Source organism: Balaenoptera acutorostrata, chromosome 6 (assembly GCF_949987535.1).
Source record: "Balaenoptera acutorostrata chromosome 6, mBalAcu1.1, whole genome shotgun sequence".
In the NCBI taxonomy this organism is placed as follows: domain Eukaryota; kingdom Metazoa; phylum Chordata; class Mammalia; order Artiodactyla; family Balaenopteridae; genus Balaenoptera; species Balaenoptera acutorostrata.
In genome coordinates this window covers 112,331,101-112,337,346 of record NC_080069.1, presented here as the reverse complement: position 1 = coordinate 112,337,346, position 6,246 = coordinate 112,331,101, and the positions used below count along the sequence as shown (strand labels likewise).

At 50.6% G+C, this 6,246-nt stretch overlaps 1 pseudogene; it reads right to left on the bottom strand.

Moving 5' to 3' along the window:
* Positions 1 to 761: 761 nt before the first annotated feature.
* On the bottom strand, positions 762 to 1,263 carry LOC103016332 (tubulin alpha chain-like; annotated as a pseudogene).
* Positions 1,264 to 6,246: the final 4,983 nt, after the last annotated feature.

Below are 6,246 nucleotides of genomic sequence, written 5' to 3'. Positions count from 1 at the left end.
TCTTGAAACTAACGTTTCAGGAAACACATTGGGAAACTCTGGCGTAAGAATATGTTTTCCCCCAAAAAGTCAACTTTCCTCAAGGATGTGTAGAAACCATCCTTGTCGCCGTCGCGTGCCTCTCAGCTTGAAGCACTGTTCCATCCCTGAGACAGCCCAGCCCATCAGACCACGGGTCCGGGAATAAACTGTAGGATTTGTTGTATTCTAGTATGAGCGGCTGCTCAGCTGGTCCAGTCTGTGTGGCTGAGATGCCTCAGTTCCCTACTTAGTGCTGTAGCGCCCAGCCTGAATGGGACTATCAGGAAACTGCTATAAAGGGTATGACTCCATAGACTTCTGTTCTAAGCTGGGCTCTGCCCCGCCCCCCTCCCCCCACCCTATCCCCTATGATCTACTGTACCTTTTTGCTCAAGCTTTGGCATTAAACAGAAATGGGTTCTCATTTTGACTCTGCCACTGCCCAGCCATGCGAAGTCGGGTGTTATAAGACCCCTTTTGGGGTCTTAATTATGCCCACATTATCAGACTAGTACTAGATAAAGTATGTGATGAGCTTAGGCCAGTGCTAGGCACACAGTAGGTCTCATAAGTCCTCTTTGGTTGAGTGATCCCAGCTACGCTACTGACTGGCTGTGTGTCCTTGTGCAATGGACTTGTTATTTTTTTTTTTTGACATTGAAAATAGAAATATCACTTTTATTGACAAGATAGGGCCATAATGGGCAGCTCCACAGAACACAAATAAGACAGTCCCAAGACAAGAGTGTAAAATTGCAGCAGACAGGTTAATATTCTTCACCCTCGTCTTCTCCCTCAGCGCTGTCGGCTCCAACCTCCTCATAATCCTTCTCAAGGGCAGCCATATCCTCACGGGCCTCAGAAAACTCTCCTTCCTCCATGCCCTCACCCACGTACCAGTGAACAAAGGCACGCTCGGCATACATCAGGTCAAACTTGTGGTCCAGGCGAGCCCAGGCCTCAGCGATGGCTGCGGTGTTGCTCGGCATGCACACAGCTCGCTGTACTTTGGCCAAGTCTCCACCAGGTACCGCAGTGGGAGGCTGGTAATTAATGCCAACTTTGAAGCCAGTGGGGCACCAGTCCACAAACTGGATGGTACGCTTGGTCTTGATGGTGGTAATGGCAGCATTGACATCTTTGGGAAACATTATCGCCACTGTACAACAGGCAGCGAGCCAGTGCAATGGACTTCTTGACCCTGAACTTCAGTTTTCTAATTCCTAAGGTAAGAATGATCATGCATATTTCAGCAAGTCATTGGGAAGTTGAACAAGATAATGCGTGCAAATGCTCTTTGGAAGCTATGCAGTCCTGTATAGTTATAGTAACCATGGTAACAACAATGCATTAGTGAAATGTAAAGTTGCTACACCACCAGGAACCCATTCTAAATCCCTGAGGAATTCTGTGTGCTTGGCAGTAATTCCTATGGATTGACAATCATTCATCCCACAGATGCTGTGAGCTGCCAACTCTAGGCCAGATTTCAAGCTTAGGCTGGGGATACCTATCAAGAACGGGGAAAAGTATGAGATTTTGCCCTACTTGTGAGCTAACTTGGGTGCCCGCAGAAAACACAAGAGCCTTGGGTCAGAGACAAAGAACTTCATTACTAACGGCATGGCAAATGGCATAAACATCAGCATATTTGCCCCAGTTCCTCTGGCCCCCAAGTCCCACGGCAGTAAGGCTGCCTGCTTTAAAAAATAAACAGAGGGCACCTGGTTAAATTTGAATTTTAGATAAATGATAAATACTTTTCTTTAGTATGTCTCAAATATTGCATGGGACATACCTATACTAAAAAAGTAGTCATTGGGAATTCCCTGGTGGTCCAGTGGTTAGGACTGCATGCTTTTACTGCCGAGGGCCTGAGTTTGATCCCTGGTCAGGGAACTAAGATCCCACAAGCCTCACCGCATGGCCAAGAAAAAGAAATTTTTTTTTGAATTAAAAAAAAAAAGTAGTCATTGTTTATTTGAAACTCAAACTTACAAGGGTGTCCTATATTTTAATAGGCAAGTCTACACAAGGCTGACATAGATGGGTCCAGCTGGATGGCTCACATGCAGTGGGCTGCAATACAAGAGATGAACACCAAGCTCTTATAGTGGGCAGTAAGCATGCCTGCCCTTCGATTCAGACAGAAAGACTCTCTCCATCTTCCAAGGCTGTTCGCTATACAAACATTCTTGAAAAGATAGTCTAGGGCTTCCCTGGTGGTGCAGTGGTTAAGAATCTGCCTGCCAATGCAGGGGACATGGGTTCGAACCCTGGTCCGGGAAGATCCCACATGCTGCGGAGCAACTAAACCCGAGCGCCACAACTACTGAGCCTGTGCGCCTAGAGCCCGTGCTCTGCAACAAGAGAAGCCTCTGCGGTAAGCCTGCGCACCGCAATGAAGAGTAGCCCTTGCTCACCGCAACTAGAGAAAGCCCGTGCGCAGCAACAAAGACCCAACACAGCCAAAAATAAATAAATTAATTAAAAAAAAAAAAAAAGATAGTCTAGAACAAACAGTTGTGTGTCTCTGCTTGCAAGGTTTGAGAAACCCATGGAGATTCATCTCCTAAAATATCCCGGGTGAACAGGTGAACAGGTGTGGGGAAGAGGGGACAGCTGTGGTTTCTGTTCCCTGGAGTCAGTATCCTGAGATAAATGCTTGTCAGGGGGGCTTGGTTCCACCCATTTCTCTCCTTAACCTCCCTCCCCCACTCCCTGTTACAGTATGCCTCCTTTGCAGGAGGAAAGGGGGTTATATGATAATTCAGGTGCAGTTCTAACAAAGTAAGAGATGGATGCAGGAATACCCTGGCGGTCCAGTGGTTAGAACTCAGCACTTTCACTGCCGTGGCCCGGGTTCAATCCCTGGTCAGGGAACTAAGATCCCCGCAAGCCGCATGGCGCTGCTGGAAAAAAAAAATAAAGAGAGCGATGGATGAGAATACACACCCTCCCCCTTCCCGTTCATCCAGCAACTGTTTGTCCAGTGCCTACGGTGCATGGTTCAGGTGCCAGGCTGGGCACTGGGGCTGCAGTAGAGCAGGAGACTCACCTGGTCCTCGCCCTCACGGAGCTCACAGTCTGATGTGTTTGTGAAGGGGACCGAGAGAAAAAATGACTGCTCCTTTCTGTAAGGAAACAGCCCCACTGGTGAAGCCCCGGCTCAGTTCTCTGCCTGGGGGCCTCAGCTGCAGCCACATGGGTTTGTTCTCCGACCCACCTCGTGTGTCTCCACTTCCCCGACTTTGCTTCCACTGCAGCCGCTGCCTGGCAATGCCTCCCCTTCACCCCTTCCCTCCTGCTGACATCCTGCTTTTTTTCGGAAAATTTCCCCTCAAATCCTTCCGCCTCCAAGAACCTTCCTCAGAATGATGCTTCCTTGCTTCACGCTCCCACTTAGGTTTCAGCCTCCCTTTGAGCACCGTTGATACATAGCCTGCTCTGAATCACACGTACAGGGAGGGGCCCAGAGCCTGGACTCTGAGGTCAGACCACCTGGGTTCCAGGCCAGGCTCAGCCATCTTAAAGCTGAGCAACCCTGGGAAAATCACTCTGCCTCTCTGGGCTCTGCCTGTCTCATCTGTCGAGAGGGGTCATAATGAGGACTGAATGCGAAAAGTCAGGAAAAGGACCCAGCATCGAGCAAATGCTCATTAAGTCACAGTGAGGATGATTGTGACAAATTGCTTTACATTCTATGTCTGCTTATTCCTTACCACAGCCCTAGCTGGCAAGTTTTATAATCCCCATTTCACAGATGGGGAAACTGAGGCTCAGAGACGTGAAGTGATTTGCTCAAGCAGTGTTAGCAAGTGCTGGAGCTGGGACTCAAACCCTGGCTGGCCTGACTCCAGCGTCTGTGTTCTTCCAGCGACAGAAAACCTACGGGGCCTGGGAGCGAAGGGCACCGAGAATACTGGCTGTGGTCTCTGGAAGGCAAGGAACTATGCACCCAAAAGATGACGATTTTCCATTCTAAGCTTCTCCGTACAGAACTCTGTCTCCTCTAATATCTTTTCTCGCCGTTCTGAATCTCCAACGTGGGAGAAATGGGCCATCTGCAAGATGAATAGACTTTGTAGACAGTTGAACCTCTGGTTGTCTTGGCGATGCTGTTCCCAACCTCCCCCCTCCACCTCCGCCAAGATCTTCCCATAATAAGTCACTTTGAGCCTTCACAGAACGCAGGCAGCTCATTTCCTTCCACTCTTGCTTTGCCTCACCATCCCGCCCCCCCGTGTCCTTGCTCCGGAGCCGCAGGACACTGGTGTTGAGCTGAGCCCTGCTCCAAGGCCTCCTGCTTGCCTGGAGCTGGTTTGCTCACTGGAGAGTCAGGGTTCTGAGTTTCCTGATGCCCCTGGATGCTGAGAGCCACACTTGGAGCAGAAGTGGGCAAAGGAAAGTGCTTGGCTTGGGCCGGTGGATACAACCCGCCCCGATCCCCCCAGTCATCCCCAGGGACCAGTACCCTCTCTCCTTCTAAGTTCTGGCAACAAATATGGACTCTTCCACTCTCTCTGGAAGCAAATCATATCCCATCTCCCTTCTTCAAATTTAGTGAAGCCCAGCTGCACCCCCTCTTACCCTCCGTTGACAGGAAGTCCTGTATCACACTCTGGAATTGCTGGGGAAGTCTGGGGATACTGTGGATGGCTTGTCACAGTGCCAACGCACTGCTGCGTGGTGCTGCTAGGGTGCTGGTCTCATGTCTGTCCACTCGGGCTGCCCCATGTTCCCCAGGTTTCTGGTTCAGGTCACCGTGACCCTCCCAAAGTTGGGGTGCTGAGCCGGCAACTTTACCCCTACTGTGGTGAGCTCAGCCACTGGCCCAAAGGCTCTGGGCAGCCAGAAGGGGGCCCAAGCTTCTGCACCTCTTGGTGCCCTGTCCCCCATCCTCCTCCCCAGCCCCAGGAGCCCACTCGGAGGGAGGGTACCTTCCTTCTCACCCTCTAGAAAGATTAAGGGCATGTTCTGTCCCTTTCTCTGTTACAGGGCTTCAGGAGACTTATCAGGAGGGCCAGGGACTTAGAAATGCACCGAACTTATGTACTCTCCCCACAAGGGAAGGTGTTCAGGCCTTGCTGAGGGTGTGGCCTCCTCTCACTCCTTCCTGAGCCAAATAATCTCTCCTCCCATCACACATAGCAGCTCATCTCAGCTCTGCGAAGGAGACTTCTCTCCCCAGCCTGGCGAAAACAAAGTTCAAGTTAAGGTCTCCCTATGGTCTTCATGCCAATGATGGCATCCACAGCCCATGGCCAGTCCCCCCAACCCCCCTGAGAGGTGGGGTTTATGAATCCACTTCAGAGAGAGACCAGCTTTTCCATAATGGACTTGATCATAATCAGAAAGGCTGTCACTTGCCAAGTGCCCAAGAAACACCTCACACGTGTGACCCACATCTCAGATGGCACTGCCCATCCTGGAGATCTGTGAAAATGTGTCCAGCGCCCTCTACCCCAACTCTCCACCCCGATTTTGTAGTGCCTGGAGGTCTAAACCTCCTGCAAGCTTACTGTTTTGAGTAGGCTAAACTTCTTTAGCCATTAGACCCAGAATGTAGTGACCTAACACAATGGAAGTTTATTTTTCTCTTATGATAAGATCTAGGAGGTTTGTTCCAGGTTGGTGGGATGGACAGGGGGCCCAGGCTGATGATGGATCTGCCATTGTCAACACAGGGCCCCCAAGGTCATCCCACACACAGGAAGGGGATGAGCAGGGAGGGCCTGGGATGGGAGGTTTTCGGGGCCAGGCCTGGAAGTGGCACTCATCACATCCTACCAGCTCCAACGCCATCATTTGGCCAAACCTAACCTCGAGGAGGCTGGGGAATGTAGCGAGCTGTGAGCTCAGGAAAGGAGAGAGTGAATGTCTGTGGACCCAGTGGTCTCCGCCAAACCAAGCTGTCTCAGATCCTTAGCTTTTTCTTCCTCGCATATGATCTCTGTTTTGTACTGCCTTGCCTCAAACAGGAAACTTAGCTCTCTCTGAGTTAAACACACACACACACACACACACACACACACACACACACACTCCTTGTATCAAGCACTCGTGGGACTGGCAGATGTTACTGGTGATTTGTAGGTAGAGAGGGGACGGTGTTACAAACAACTTCTGGGGAAGAGTGGAGAAGCATCGTCATTCTAAAACTCTCCTTCGGCCACTCCTGCTTGCCTGGAAGTCTGGCTGGTCCCCCCTCCTTGGTGCTGGCTT